The 16708-nt window shown below is 45.5% G+C and overlaps 1 protein-coding gene across 1 annotated transcript in view; it reads right to left on the reverse strand.

Annotated features, from left to right (window-relative positions):
- The window catches only part of LOC141272644 (signal transducer and activator of transcription 5B), a 183003-nt gene extending 174392 nt beyond the window's left edge, over positions 1-8611 (reverse strand). The window contains exon 1 of the mRNA XM_073683563.1: positions 8308-8611. The gene's annotated coding sequence lies outside the window, so the exon portion shown is untranslated. The remainder of the gene's footprint in view (positions 1-8307) is intronic.
- Between the last annotated feature and the right edge of the window lie 8097 nt (positions 8612-16708).

The following is a 16708-nucleotide window of genomic DNA, read 5'->3' on the forward strand; positions in this document are numbered from 1 at the left end:
CCTGGGAGAGACAAACTGATGCAGTATAACTAACTTGTGTATGGTTGCTGTGCTTAGTTTTGCTATTGAGTATGACCTGTGACATGAAACCGTCTTCCATAACCTCACCTTTGTAGAAGAGTTTAGCCATTCCGCACCCAGGTTTAAGTCTCCGACACAGCAGCTTGTGTCAGGTAATGACTTTCAACCTACATATGAAATGATCATCATTATCACGTTTGGTACAATTACTCATACACCTGACTATAAGCCTACAAAATCCCTGACTTTATGCAAGTGTACTTAGAATAACTGATGTTGCTTTGAAGGTAAAATGCAGTCACACCAATAATGATTTGATTTAGATTTCTCTTCAAATCATTCACTTTGAATTTTGTTAATTATCATCAGAGATATCTGTCACCAGGGGGAGCAATGTTGTCCAAGTGCAGCAAGCAAGCAGTTTTACAAAGCAGGAGCTGTAGCAAATGCAGACGCAATCGCCCAACTTCTCCTCCAGTAAAATAGGTGTGGAGCACAAAAGTGCTGTCATGATCATCTGCACCGACCATGGGGCCTCATAGCAAAAACGGAATAGAGGTCCAACATAACTAGCAAGGATAGAAAACTCTAAGCTGTAATTATTTTTATGACACACAGAAGAACTGCTGTCAGCTCTCTTGACATGTCTGTTTTAGCAAAAACAGTTCTTGAGCATCTTTCATTAGAACTCCATGTTATGCAGTTCCTCTGCTGTTCCACCTGAATATTTATTAATACATTTACAACTAGAGGTTACCATTTCCCAGGGTTCCTACACAATCTGACACTGTGAGCACTGTCATAATGTGCAGGGACGCCGCTCCCTCCCACAGTGCTAATACCCATATATATAGTTCAGTTACAATAACAAAAGGACAGCACAAAGCAAAGCTGTAACACAATATCCTGAAAATTTGTTTTATTGTGGGGAATTCAATAACTTACTAACACAATCATGTCAGGAGAGATGACAGGTCTTCTTTATGAACCATATAAAAGCAGAATTGGTCCCTTCAATCGCTCTACATTCCTCATCTCTACTGCTCACTTTTGGGTTCCGCTTCCCAGGTAGTTCCCCTACTATGTAATATATTTGCTTGCTCAGGTTTGCTTTAGAAGCTGGCACATTGAGGCGAGAACTTGCAGATGTCTTTCCAGTATGCCTACTATATCAGCTTTATTCATATTATTGCTCACTCAGCTACTAGCTATTATTGATGGTCTATGACATACATGTCAAACTCTGGCCTGCGACACCAGAACCACCAAGACTACGCGGGGCCCATTATTCTGTATGGAGGACTACACGGGGCCCATTATTCTGTATAATGGTTGGCCCAAGACTTTGTCCAAGCTTTTCATTTTGGCCCTCTGTGTGTTTGACATCCCTGGTCTATGTTTAGGATAGACTATTAGTAACTTATCAGTAGGGGTGCATCCTCCGTACCCACGCCGATCAGCTGTTACCGGCATGTTACCGATGCCGGTAGCTCTTGCATACTGCTGGAAGACAACAGCTCTGTCAAAACTACAGTGGCCTTGGCAGAGTACTGCAGTTCCACCCCTATAATAATCTAATAATAATAATAAATCTGCAATACCCAGCTGTGGCCACTATACAAATGAAGGAGCTGCTGTGTTCCAGCAGCATCTGAGAACTTCTGGCCATCGCCGGTAATAGCTGATCGGTGAGGATGCTGGGTGTTGCACCCTCACCAATCAGGTACTAATAGACTATCCTAAACATAGGACACGAATTAAAAAAAAAAATAATAATGCGGATTGTACATGCGTTTTTCCTGCCAGGGACATGCGGAAATGAAGCGTTCTTCACTTGCATTTCTGCATGAGGGTTGACAAGCGCTTTCCAGGCGATTTTAGCATCACTTGGAAAGTGCTTGACAGCTTGATCACACTATATAAATCCATGCAACCGGCATGGATTTATATAGTGTGACCCGAGAGAATGTCAAAAAATAAAAAAATAAATCTATACTTACCTTCCGATGGCCCCTGCAGTCTTGCTGCGCTCCTGTGCTGGCTGCCGGCAGATCGCTGTGCCCTGTACAGAAGGACCTGCCGTCACATGACTGTGACATCACCGCAGGTCCTTCAGTCCTGCGCGATCTGCCGGCAAGCACAGAGAAGGAGTCCGGGGGCCGTCGGAAGGTGAATATAATATTTTTTATTTTATTCTTTTTTTTTACAGGTTCTATGGTACCTGGGTGTGGAGGAGAGTCTCCTGTCCTCCACACCCGTGTACCATCCGCACATTAGAACGCATGGAATGCTGATCTGCAGATGCAATGATGCGCTTTTCATGCGTTCTAATGCAAGTCAATGCGGCGAAAACGCAGCACTTCCGCAAAATTAATGGACATGCTGCGGATTTTTGAGCGCAGCATAAATGCTGCGAAAAAATCCGCAGCATTGACATTGCGGCTTGTCATTGGGGACCATGGGGGATGGATTACCAAGCGTTTCCGCTGCGGAAATTCCGCAGCATAAACGCTTGGAAAACGCATAGTGGGCACACAGCCTTAATTATATATTTTTTTCGGCTACAACCCCTCCCTGTTAAGCTCCGCCAACACTTTTTGAAAAGTGGAAGGCAGTTGTCAGAGTAGTGTAAAAATACCAAAAGTAGTAACATTTTTTGCACAACTGCAAGGTTTTAAACAGTTTATGCCAGAATTCTGGTGAAAACTGTTTGATGACACAAGATCATAGTGTTAAGCCACACTCAATATTAAAGAGTAAAAAGCAGAGTAAAGATATGACCAGGAAATAGAAATCTTAAAGTGTTAACTGACAAGTATATGGGACTGACCCTTGTATAAAAGGCGAAGTAGCAATGCTGCGACCTCCCAGGCACAATAAGATCTACAGCTGCGAATAGATGGTGAGGGGGTACACAAGAGTAAATGAGCTTGCTCAGGGGCAGGTCCAGAAGCTCACACACACATCCAGAACAGCGCGGGCGCACACGCACACACACGCACATCCAGAACAGCAGCAGCACGCACGCACATCCAGAACAGCAGCAGCACGCACATCCACTTTACCAAGCAGACTAATGTCTGATAGTAGCAAATAAAAGATACTCTACAATGAAAGAGAAGAGCAGCCGGCTGACAGCTACCCAGAGTAAACGTTATGCCCAAAACTCATGGATTTGAAGTATGGTGTTGGTTGCACAACTGTAATGCTAACACCAGGGCTGTGGAGTCAGAGCCCATTTTGGTGGAGTCGGAGTCTGTATAAAATGGACCAACTCCGACTCCTAAAATATATAATAAATTGGGTACAGTAGTTCAATGCCGTTTGTGGGGAATATTTTTTCATAAGAAAGTTATGAAATGTCCTTTCCCTGGTCTAAGGATCTAGACTTTTAGCCGAGATGAATCTGTGCTACAGTAAATTTATCACTTAACCATGAGCCATGTATGAGGGAGACGGAGTCGGTGGTTTGGCTTACCAACTCCACAGCCCTGGCTAACACAGCCATAAATACATTAGTTCATACTCTCTGACCAACCTGGCCATACATGTTCAGTGACACAAAGGATGGCCAACAATCTTTCTGTGAAATAGTCTCTCAACGAAAGATTGTTCTTGGCCAAACAATCTTTTTCAAGTACTTGTATCCAAAAAAAAACATACATCGCTGACTTAATTTCAAACGCTGACAGTCTGACTGGTCTTCTAAATTGAGCGCTCTTAAGTTTGGTTTTTTTCTTTGTTTTTTTTTACAGATTATTTTGGTTAAAATTTTCCATTTTCAGCAATTTTAAAAATTAACCTTTCTATAAATTCATGGTGTCCGAACAATGGTTAGCATGACTGCTCTGAAATGGTGGTGTGTAAGAGAAAATATGGCTTGAGAAGAGCCGGCCAAGGATTATTGGAAAAGACCTGACTAGTCCAGTGCAGCCCGCGGGCCAGTCTCTCTCATAGTGCTATAGATGATTGATAGATCTCTCCCATGTGTGTACATAGGCAAAGATCTGTCAAGTCAACTGGAGTGGGGCAGGAAGAAGCCAGCCAGGTCTGCACTGGACAAGCCGGATTTTTCTGTTCTGTTTTCTCAGAAACACTGCAACTTTTTAGCGTAAAACATCCCTCTGCAATTGTGCAGTTAGGTTTGGATTCATCAGGCAACATACATCTAATGACAGATTCCCTTTAAAAGGGGGTGTTCATTACTTGCACAACTCCTTCGCAAATGTTGTAGTCCCCTGAGTGAAAGGAAAAAATATATATACAGTACAGACCAAAAGTTTGGACACACCTCATTTTAAGATTTTTCTGTATTTTCATGACTATGAAAATTGTACATTCACACTGAAGGCATCAAAACTATGAATTAACACATGTGGAATTATATACTTAACAAAAAAGTGTGAAACAACTGAAAATATGTCTTATATTCTAGGTTCTTCAAAGTAGCCACCTTTTGCTTTGATGACTGCTTAGCACACTCTTGGCATTCTCTTGTTGAGCTTCAAGTGGTAGTCACCAGAAATGGTCTTCCAACAATCTTGAAGGAGTTCCCACAGATGCTTAGCACTTGTTGGCCCTTTTGCCTTCACTCTGCGGTCCAGCTCACCCCAAACCATCTCGATTGGGTTCAGGTCTGGTGACTGTGGAGGCCAAGTCATCTGACGTAGCACCCCATCACTCTCCCCCTTGGTCAAATAGCCCTTACACAGCCTGGAGGTGTGTTTGGGGTCATTGTCCTGATGAAAAATAAATGATGGTCCAACTAAATGCAAACCGGATGGAATAGCATGCTGCTGCAAGATGCTGTGGTAGCCATGCTGGTTCAGTATGCCTTCAATTTTGAATAAATCCCCAACAGTGTCACCAGCAAAGCACCCCCACACCATCACACCTCCTCCTCCATGCTTCACGGTGGGAACCAGGCATGCAGAGTCCATCCGTTCACCTTTTCTGCGTCGCACAAAGACACGGTGTTTGGAACCAAAGATCTCAAATTTGGACTCATCAGATCAAAGCACAGATTTCCACTGGTCTAATGTCCATTCCTTGTGTTCTTTAGCCCAAACAAATCTCTTCTGCTTGTTGCCTGTCCTTAGCAGTGGTTTCCTAGCCGCTATTTTACCATGAAGGCCTGCTGCACAAAGTCTCCTCTTATCAGTTGTTGTAGAGATGTGTCTGCTGCTAGAACTCTGTGTGGCATTGCAAACCACAAAAGAAAGGTATAAAGAGACTACAATATTGACAGGTGTAATTCATATTTTATTACATTCAAAAACAAACAAATAAAAAACAGACAAGAAAAAAATTTAAAAGTATAAAAAATGTGAATAAAAATACAGCTCAGGAGGGGGGAGGGGGATGCTCACAATAAATATTGCACATGGATCTCCTGTATAAAGACATATATATATTTGGATGACAACCAAATTTAATTCACAGTGATGAAACATATAGCAGCATAATATTCAAAAAGACAAAAAAATATATCAAAAGACCAATATATATAAGTAAATATAAAGTGCTTGTGCAATAAATATATATGTAATTGATTAATTAATTAAAATGCTGCTATGATGATAAAGCCTTAGCATAAGGTTTTGGCTGCAAAGAGTCAAATCATATTATATATGAGCCCTTAATCAGGGGGTTACCTGAATGGTATATCAGATAAAGGAGACCATGATTATAAAAGTAAAAATGGAGACATACCCCAGCCCCCTCACACCACTCCAACGCCGTTTCGCTCCTTGCTTGCTATTCATCTGTTTGTTCTAATGACAGCTCACTGACCTGTCTCCTATTTTACATAATGCATCTAGTAGTGCGGGGCTAGGTAAAATAGGAGGCAGGTCAGTGAGCTGTCATAAGAGCATACAGATGAATATATAAGCAGAGCACCAGATAGAGCGCCCCCCACAGGCCGCCCCGAAGCACGAGTATATCATTATCTTCAAACTGATAATAAAGATAACAAAACAACCACAGGACTGATTTCCTCAACAAAGGTATAATTTTAAACAGTGTAATGGCGCCCACCTGACAGTGTATGTAGTTTACTGAGCACAATCCTACTGACAGGTGAGCTTTAGAGGGGATCTGTCACCCATCCTGATATGTTGGTTTTAGATAATATTTGTATACCTCAAATTCCTGGTGCATCTTTTCCTATATAGGGTTCATGCATCAGGAATTGCATTTGTCTGTTCCATTTTAGGAAGCATGGGGCCCTAATGATTATTATAACGGTCAATCTGGTCTCCGTTTTCTGGCAGATGTCAGAACAGGAATAAAAGTCCTGCATGCTTAGCTTGCTCCTGCATGGCTGAGAGAAAGTTGCACTTGGACAATATTTACATACCATTCTTTATTCATGGCAGAGAAAATAATTATAGATATTGAAAATATAAGGATTTAAAGTACAAAATATATTAGTTACATAATTTTTCATTACACAATGGTTAAATGGCATTGCAGTATGAACACGGCTTTAGAATGAAGCCACCTCTGAAGGTCATCTAATCAACCTGGGTCTGGATAGGTCAGCAATATCCTAATTGCAGACGTGTTTAATTTGTCCACATTTTGGTCCTTCTTTTTTAGAACTTATCCCACAATCAGACTTGCTGAATTATTCAGTGTGCAATGTCTGAACCAGAAGTCACTTTCAATATTCATTACTATAAGAGCCCTGTATTGTGCCTCATTGGAATGACTTCAGAAAGTGACTTACGGTCCACACATAGAACGCTCAATAAAATTATTTGTTTGAAAAAAAAAATCCACACTGTAGATCAAGGATACTTATTCATGGCATAAAAAATATTTTTGCATGGGATTTATGGGAGAATGATTGTCAGAAGATAAAGTGAGGGCTACCATTAGTCCTGCGTCATACCAACGATAAAGCATCCTGAGACCATACATACATGTGTGTGGTACCTTCTCATCCATGGTGTGGGATCGCTCACAATTCCACCTAAGAACACTGCCATGAATAAAAAAAAAATGCCATCTAAACCTCCTCCAGGAGCAACTTCTCCAAATGATCTAGGGACAATTTGATGATGAACAATGCTTTCTCCAGCATGATGACCATATCAGAAGACAAAAGTGATAACTAGGTAGCTTGGTGAAGAAAACACTGAAGTTTTGGGTAAATGGCCAAGAAACTCCCCAGATCTCAATTCCATTGAGAACCGGACATCAATCCTCAAAAAACGGGTGCACAAACCAGGGCTGTGGAGTCGGAGCCCATTTTGGTGGAGTCGGTATAAAATGGACTGACTCCGACTCCTAAAATATATAATAAATTGGGTACAGTAGTTCAATGCAATTTGTGGGGAATATTTTTTCATCAGAATTTGGGAAAGTTATGAAACGTCCTATAAATGTCTGTCCTATTCCTGATCTAAGGGTCTAGACTTTTAGGTGAGATGAATCTGTGCTACAGTAAATTTACCACTTACACATGAGCCATGTATGAGGGAGTCGGTGTCATGGAAATTGAGGAGTCGGAGGTTTGGCTTACCGACTCCACAGCTCTGGCACAAACAAATACACAGAAATGGTGATAAACTCCAAACACTGATCAGACAAGAATGGGTCAGGATTTCGCCCAGAAACTGGCATCCAGCTGCCAGGGCGAAGGACGGGAGTACTGAAAAAATAAGGGTCAACACTGTAAATATTGAGCCTTGGCATAAACTTGATATTTTTGTCAGTAAAAGTTTAAAAATGTATAAAAATGTTTATAATTATATTTCAGTAACCATAGAAACATCTATCTAAGATGCAAAACATAATGAAGCAGCAAACTTTGTGAAAACCAAAATGTGTGTCGGTCTTAAAACTTTTGGCCACAACTACTAATATATGTTTTTTTATTTAAACATATAAATATGTATACACACACACACAATTATATCTGTGTGTATATACATATAAACAAATATATATGTGTGTATATATATACACAGATATAATTATGTACACATTATATACACACACACCGACATGCATGCATTATATATATATATATATATATATATATACACACGCACGGATATAATTATGTGCACATTATATAGACACACACCGACATGCATGTATATGTACACACAGATAATTAAGTATGTATACATAAACAGACATGCATATAAATATATGTACACATATTATATACACACACAGTAGCAGCAGTCACCCCTCCTCTGCACTCTCCCGCCTGCACTTACTCTCCAGCTGACAGACCCCACTCTCCAGCCCCGCACCACAGCTTCTTACCTCAGGGGGCTGCAGCCTCTCCCCCCAGGGAGGTGTTCGGTCCCTGCTTCCCCCAGGGGAGGAGGAGAACGAGAGCTTGTGCCTCCTTGCTTTCCTTCCAGCTGCACATTTAATCCGCGGGTGGCTGCTCCGTGTGCATGAGCTGTGGCAATAGATGTGGGAAGAGCCTGCCCTGCTCGTCCCAGCTTCTACTGGAGACTTCAGCCGCTCAGCAGCGCCACCTGCCTGGGGTAACGCACTCTCCGCCGCTCAGCACCACGCCCCCATCCGTCAGCCGTAGCTCCGGCTGCGCACGTATAGTATTCACGTTCTGGTTCCACCTACTGGGAGGTGTAATCACTAGTCAGGAATATCCTGGAGCTATCAGGTGTCCGCAGCCCAGTAGCTCGCTGAAAGAGCGGCAGCCATTTTTATGAAGACACAGAGTAATTGTTACACAAGGAATGAACCGCTGACAGACTGTCCGCCTGTACGGGCCCATACAATACTTACACCTCAACCTCTACCAATAGAAAAACGACTACGTCAGCATAAAAGCACTTCCCCTTTAAATCACGGATGCGCATTTCCAGAACCCTATTGATAGCGCATTCATTACAGTACACAATGCTCGGATGCAAGAAGCGCTCTCACACTTCTTATTCTCACTTAGTTCCGCATCTAGTGTGAACAGCTCAGCTTAGTTAGTAACTGCTGACAAGCTCTTCTGGGACCGCTCCTATTGGACGAAGGTTCCGAGGGCAGCCAATCAGTGCAGAGAATGAAGGAGGTGGTCGAGTCTGAGGGGCCGTGAACTCCTTAGCCGCAGCAGCTGTGTCAGGGGGCAGCTGTTCAGTTTGGCAGAATGTGCTCAGTTTTCTCTGGTGGTTTCTACCAATAAAGTTTATTTAGAACAAGCTATGGACCTTTCTATTACAGCAATTCCTCCCTATAGACCGTAGCTCGCTTTTCTGTCAGTGAATGGATGCATGCTTGTTTTATAGGGAGGCTCAATGAGAGGAAAATGTATAAATTGATATAGATATTAAAGGGGTTATCCAGGACTTTCATATTCATAGCCTATCCTTAGGGCGCAGTCAGACATCCTTATAACACGGACCGAGATCGGAACGCAGTGCACGGACTGGCCGGCAGCTCTCCCCACCCGAGTGTGACAGGTTCATGTATTTCTATGCAGCCGTCACATTCAGGTCAGGAGAACCGCTGGCCAGTCCGTGCACTGCGTTCCGATCTCGGTCCGGTTTATAAGGACGTCTGACTGCGCCCTGAATATCTGATTGGTGGGGGAAGAGCAAGACACCCAGCTTTCCTGCCAATCAGCTGCTTCCTGCAGTGCCCGCATGTGTTGCACAGCTCCGCTAACACAATAATGGCCATGACACTATCCCATTGACAGATCTGCAACTCTTATCCAGCCTGGAACAGCAGATTGGCAGGAATGCTGGGTGTTGCCTTCTTCCCCCACTGATCAGATATTGATGACCTATCCTAAGGATAAGCCATCAATATAAAAGTCCCGGCCAATCCCTTTAAAGCAACTATCCCATACGCAACCAAAATCACCAACCAATAGGTTATAAATGTAATCAATGATTGCTGAGACCCCACCAATAAACTAAATGGTGCTGTGGTGAGAATGTGTGACCACTGCTCCATTCATGAGCCACAGAAGTGGTGGTCGCACATGCTCACTACTTCTCTATTCACAAGGGGACTTTTAGGTCTCCTGTGGTCTCCATGAGCGAGCTGGACACCAGCAATCGATCATACATTTATTATGTCTCATGGATAGGTGATAAATGTTTGTGGGACAACTACTTTAAAGCATAACTATCATTTCAGGTGACATGTCAGAGAAAGTTGTGTGTGTACATACATCATAACACTTTATTTGGTCATTATATGACTTGTACTCTTCATTTTTGTAAAGATTTCTCCTTTGCAGGCTGTATAGCTAATTATCAGTTTTTTCAGAGTTAATGGGTAAGGAGGACTAGTTGCTATGCCTCCAAAACACGTATAGATGAGGAGGTCCTGCTCCAGCTATTTCCATGTAGCTTGCACAGAAGCATTAGCAGAATGGTGGACATTATACAGCAGTACTGAGCAGTTTAACCGTGAATCCAGAATTGGGCTGAAAAGGTAGAACACTTACCAAAAGAAGCAGCAGAGTCTGAGCCTTTCTGCCGCTGTAACTGCTTCCTTCTCATTATCACCCCTTCCCCATAGACTATCATGAGACACACAGAAGAAGACCCCTGAAATAAATAATAATAACAATATGGTCTGCCTAAATAAATAGTTCCACTGCGCACCCTGATGTAACTAACATGCCACTGTCTGTGCCCCATGTGTTTGTTCCTCTGAAATAATACTGTCCCCCATATCCACCTGTCTCAGTACCGGGCCTGTTAGGAGATGAACATATTGCCCACCTTCCCCCTTGAAAAATGTTTGTATAGATAATGTGTAATATGAACTGTGAAATGTGTTAAGGTGTTGGTATTGTTTCCTGCCCAGCAACAGGCAGTTGACAGGGAAAGTATGGGTTAACGGTTGGGACTAGTCCAGAGTGAGAGAGGCTAAGTTGAAGGGACAGAAGTAGTTTCCTATCAGAATGTTAGAAAGGGCCCAATGTGCATAGAAAGAAAACCTATGGCCTGATCTGAGCAGTGCCGCATGAAGTGAGAGTCCTTAGAGGAGTTTTCCCATGAATAAAAGTTAATTTTAATCAATAAATCTTGGAATAATAATAACTTCCACAATTAGATGTGTTTAAATAAAATGTTCCTGTGCTGAGATAATCTTATAAATGTGCCCCTGCTGTGTACTGTATAATGGCTGTGTCTGACCGTGCAGGGACATGGTCTGATCATACCACATCTCCTGGGAAGGGGGGGGTCGGTCAACTATACAGACATTACAGCATGGGATCGCAAATGATTCTAACTGAACTGTAGTACTGAGCTGGGCTGTGGTGAAGTGGAAAGGAATGTTGACATATAGGACAAACGAGCAAAGAGGAAGGAATTGAGGCTGTGTGTGGAAAATGCTCCGTATTGTAAAAGAAACGTTCATAAAGATGTGTGCCCATTAGTGATGAGCGAGTGTGCTCGCCACTGCTCAGTACTCGCCCGAGCATCTCACTGCTGGAGATGTTCGGCGCTCTGCGAGTATTACCTGGTTGCTCGGCGGGCGCTCGGGTCCCCTCCCTGCATGTTTGGCGCTCTTTAGAGAGCCAATCAACATGCAGGTATTGCCTGACACACAATGTAATGCCGTAGCCATGTTGGTTGTGGCATTACAATGATTGGCTGGCCTCACAGCGTCATCATCTATAATATAACCGGCCAAGCGTCACTCTGTCTGAAGCCTCTATAGACTGCGCATGCACGACGCGCAGTCTGGCTCCAGACAGAAGAACGCATGGAGCTGTTACAGGTAAGAGGAGTGTATGGCGCCGAAAATTGCGGGATGCATAGACACTGAACGCATACCGTGATCTCCGGCACCATACTTACATACTTACCTGACCGGGAGGAGCGTTGCCGTGGCTCCTCTCTTCCCGGAGACCGGGGCAGGAGTGAGGCGTCGGATCGGCGCATGCGCATAGCGTTATCCGGCGCCATTTTACTGAAGACACATTTGCAGTGTGTCTTCAGTAAAATGGCGCTGAACAGCGCGGTATGGGCTTGCATGTACTCCGGCGCCACACTCCTCTACAGAACAGGACACAGCAGCACTGGAGCACAGGAAAGAAAGGTGAGTATAAGTGTTTATTTTTTTTTTTGTATGTGTGTACAGCGTGAAAGGGATGAGTGGTCCACACATACCAGGATTGGAGGGTGAGGGGCCACACATACCAGGATTGGTGGGTGAGGGGGCCACACATGCCAGGATTGGGGGGGATGAGGGGTACCACACATACCAGGATTGGGGGGATGAGGGGTACCACACATACCAGGATTGTGAGATGAGAAGTACCACACATACCAGGATTGTGGGATGAGGGGTACCACACATACCAGGATTGTGGAGTGAGGGGACCATGCATACCAGGATTGTGGGATGAGGGGACCATGCATACCAGGATTGGGGGATGAGGGGGCCACACATACCAGAATTGGGGGGTGAGGGGACCACGCATAGCAGGATTGGGGGTGAGGGGACCATGCATACCAGGATTGGGGGGTGAGGGGACCATGCATACCAGGATTTTGGGGTGAGGGGACCATGCATACCAGGATTGGGGGGTGAGGGGTACCACACATACCTGGTTTGGGGGGGTGAGGGGACCATGCATACCAGGATGAGAGGTACCACACATACCATTATTGGGTGATGAGGGGACCACGCATACCAGGATTGGGGTGTGAGGGGACCATGCATACCAGGAATGGGGTGTGAGGGGACCATGCATACCAGGATTGGGGGTGAGGGGACCATGCATACCAGGATTGGGGGGTGAGGGGACCATGCATACCAGGATTGGAGGGTGAGGGGACCATGCATACCAGGATTGGGGGGTGAGGGGTGCCATGCATACCAGAATAGGGATGAGGGGTACCACAAATACCAGGATAGGAATGCGGGGTACTATGCATACCAGGATGAGGGATGGGGTGCCATGTATACCAGGATGAGGGGTACCATGTATACCAGAGTAGGGATGAGAGGTACCATGCATACCAGGATAAGGATGAGGGGTGCCATGCATACTAGGATGAGGGATTGGGTGCCATGCATACCAGGTTTTTGGGATGAGGAGGCCAGCCATACATACCAGAATTGGGATGAGGGGTGCCATGCATACCGGAATGAGGGGTGCTATGCATACCAGGATGAGGGGTACCATACATACCAGAATAGGGATGAGGGGTGCCATGCATACTGGGATGAGAGGTGCCATGCATACCAGGATGAGGGGTACCATACATACCAGAATAGGGATGAGGGGTGCCATGCATACCAGGATTGGGGATGAGGGGTGCCATGCATACCAGGATTGAGGATGAGGGGTGCCATGCAAAACGGGATTGAGATGAGGGGTGCCATGCATACCAGGATTTGGATGAGGGGCCATGCATACCAGGATGGGGGTGAGGGGTGCCATGCATACCAGGATGTGGGTGAGGAGCCCATTCATACCTGGATGAGGGCTACCATACATACCAGGATAGGGATGAGGGATGGGGTACCATGCATATTACTATAGGGATGAGGAGTACCACACATACCAGGATTGGGGATGATGGGTGCCATGCATACCAGGATTGAGGATGAGGGGTGCCATGCCTTCCAGGATTGGGGTTGAGGGGTGCCATGCATACCAGGATTGGGGTTGAGGGGTGCCATGCATACCAGGATAGGGATGAGGGGTTCCATGCATACCAGAATGGGGATGAGGGGTGCCATGCATACCAGGATAGGATGGTGGGGACAGGATGGGGGCAGCACAAATACCAGGAGGGGGGTAGCACATACCAGCATGGGAGACCATATACCAATGAAAATGCTTGCTTCCGGGGCGTAGAACGGGTTCAATAGCTAGTGTCTATATAAGACTTGGTGCTGCCATGCTCGTCACAGTTTACTCCAGAAATAGGCAGTATAGGGAGAGATGCTGCTGTGTGAGGGAGAGATTTGCTTGTTTATTAGTTAGTGTAGGTATACCACAACACCTATATATATCCATCTGAACTAACAGTCCTTCTGAGGACTAATCCAGCTGCATATTTTCAGTGGTGAAGGTGATAGCAGGAGTTAGGCAGGCAGGCAGTGTATGTGGCAGACTGCAGTGTATAATACAGCACAAGAGGCTCTATTCCAGTTCTGTCTGCTGCTGCTTTTACAGATATTTCTAGAAATAGCACCAGGTATCAGGGGCCAGGGATAATTATTTTTTTATCTTAATCCTGATTATTTGCTTAAAAAGCAATCCACAGAACACAGTTTTTCTGCTCCATTTGCTTGTATTAGCAGAATACAGCCAGATTCTTTCCATATTACAGCAATAGAAATCCAGAAATTTGTAGTGAACGTGGAAAATATTGGCCTCCATTAAAATTTTGTTACAGTGTGTCAGTGAAGTTATTGACACGAGGTCGCTGTGAAAAATAGTAACCTACAGGCCAGCTATTTAAAACTGTGGTTTTCCGCCACACGTATCATATATAAGTGTGCTCCACATTCAGCCATTTCTGGCCTCCATTTAAATTTTGTTGCAGTGTGTCAGTGAAGTTATTGACACGAGGTAGCTGTGAAAAATAGTAACCTACAGGCCAGCTATTTAAAACTGTGGTTTTCCATCACACGTATCACATATCACTGTGGTTCAAATCCAGTCATTTGTAGTGAACGCTGAAAATATTGTCCTCCATTTAAAATGGACAAGGCACGTGGCAAGGGACGGGGAATTGGACGTAATGGTGATGGTGCATGCAGAGGACAAGGCCGAGGCCATGGGCAAGCTAAAATTGTGTCACAACAAACACCCACATCTTGTCGCTCGACCTTCCTGTCCCAATTAATAGGGAACAGCAGAACACCACTATTGAACACAGAGCAGTGTGAAAAGGTTATTGGTTGGATAGCAGATAATGCTTCCAGTGACTTAGCCACCACCACCACCCTGTCTTCCACACAGTCAAGTCTCAGTAGCCGTGAGTCTGGACTGCATATTCCTCACCCTGATCCTCCTTCCTCCCACCATACCGAGTGCCCGGAGACTACTGATCCCACACTTGGACATTCTGAAGAGCAGTTCACTTTTCCATTTATAGATTTGGGCCTTTCGCCCAGTCCACTTGAAGCGGGGCAAGAGGAGATTGCATGTAGCGATGCCCATATATTTGAGCAGCCACGGTCACACGAAGGCGACGGTGGGAAACTGTTACAAGAGGTGGATGATGAAGAGACACAATTGCCAGAAAGTCAGGAGGAGGACCAAGGTGTGGAAGTGGAAGACGAGGTGGTGGATGATATAGTAACTGACAGGGGGACACACAGAGCGAGGACAGCAGCACACAGAGGGAGGGAGGCGTAGCACCACAACAGGCAAGAAGAAGCATTGTGGTGGCCGCAGACACAAGGCGGGAAAGCGTTCTTCGTAACGCCAACACGACGGAAGTTGCCAGTACAACTGTTAGGTCTTCTCGAGTCTGGTTGTTTTTTAAAGACTCTGCTGATAACCCCAAAAAGGCCATTAGCACCACCTGCCAGGCCAGAATCAGCAGGGGTAGCAAAACTACCAGCCTGACCACCACCAGCGTGATCAGGCACATGGCAGCAAAGCACCCGACTAAGTGGGCCGAACCCCAGGGTCCAGCAACAGTGTCTGTGAGTGACACCACTGCTTGTTCCGCTGTTGTGCGTGCACGCCAATCCCCTGTCCATGGCTCATGCCAAGATGCCCCCCTCCCTGCACCTGTCATTGCACACTCTCAACTAGCACCATCAGCAAGCACATCCACATCCTACCCCAGTCCTTGGAACACAAGCGCAAATAAGCAGCCAATGCCCTACAGGCCACACTACTAAATTCACACATTTCGCGAATGCTTGCGCTCGAAATGTTGCCTTTTAGGCTCGTGGAGACGGAAGCTTTCCCCAACCTGATGGCGGCAGGCATTCCTCGGTACTCTGTCCCCAGCCACCACTATTTCTCCCGGTGTGCCGTCCCCCCATTACACAAGAGTGTGTCCCACAACATTAGCCGTGCCCTCAACAATGCAGTTACTGGGAAAGTCCACCTAACCACGAACACATGGACAAGTGCTTGTGGGCTGGGACGGTACATCTCACTGACGGCACACTGGGTTAACATAGTGGAAGCCGGGACCCAGTCGGACCTTGGGATGGAACATGTCCTCCCGAAGCCGAGGATTGCGGGCCCTGGGTCAATCAGGGTTGCCCCCACAATCTACAGCTCCAGCACCTCATCCTCCTCCTCCTCCACTTCAGCCTCCATCTCCAAAATGACCACATCAGTCACAAGCTGGAAGCACTGCAGCACTGCCTCTGCCAAGCGGCAACAGGCTGTGCTGAAGCAGCTAATATGCGTAGGTGACAATCCGCACAATGCTGAAGAGTTGGGAACAGCTCTGAAAGAGCAGGCAGATCTGTGGCTGACACTGCTGAACCTGCAGCCAGGCATGGTCGTGTGTGATAATGGCCGGAACCTGGTGGCAGCTCTGAGGCGATGCGAGCTCACACACGTACCATACCTGGCCCATGTGCTTAACGTCATGGTTCAGCGGTTTCTCAAAACCTATCCGGATCTGTCGGATCTGCTTGTCAAAGTACACCACCTGTGTGCCCATTTTAGAAAGTCAGCTACAGCTTCCGCCGCTCTTGCCGTTCTTCAGCAGCGTTTGCAGCTTCCAGCTCACCGACTGATCTG

This window comes from Phyllobates terribilis, unplaced genomic scaffold, assembly GCF_046119375.1.
Source record: "Phyllobates terribilis strain yellow unplaced genomic scaffold, ASM4611937v1 Scaffold_5__5_contigs__length_657084704, whole genome shotgun sequence".
NCBI classification, from domain to species: domain Eukaryota; kingdom Metazoa; phylum Chordata; class Amphibia; order Anura; family Dendrobatidae; genus Phyllobates; species Phyllobates terribilis.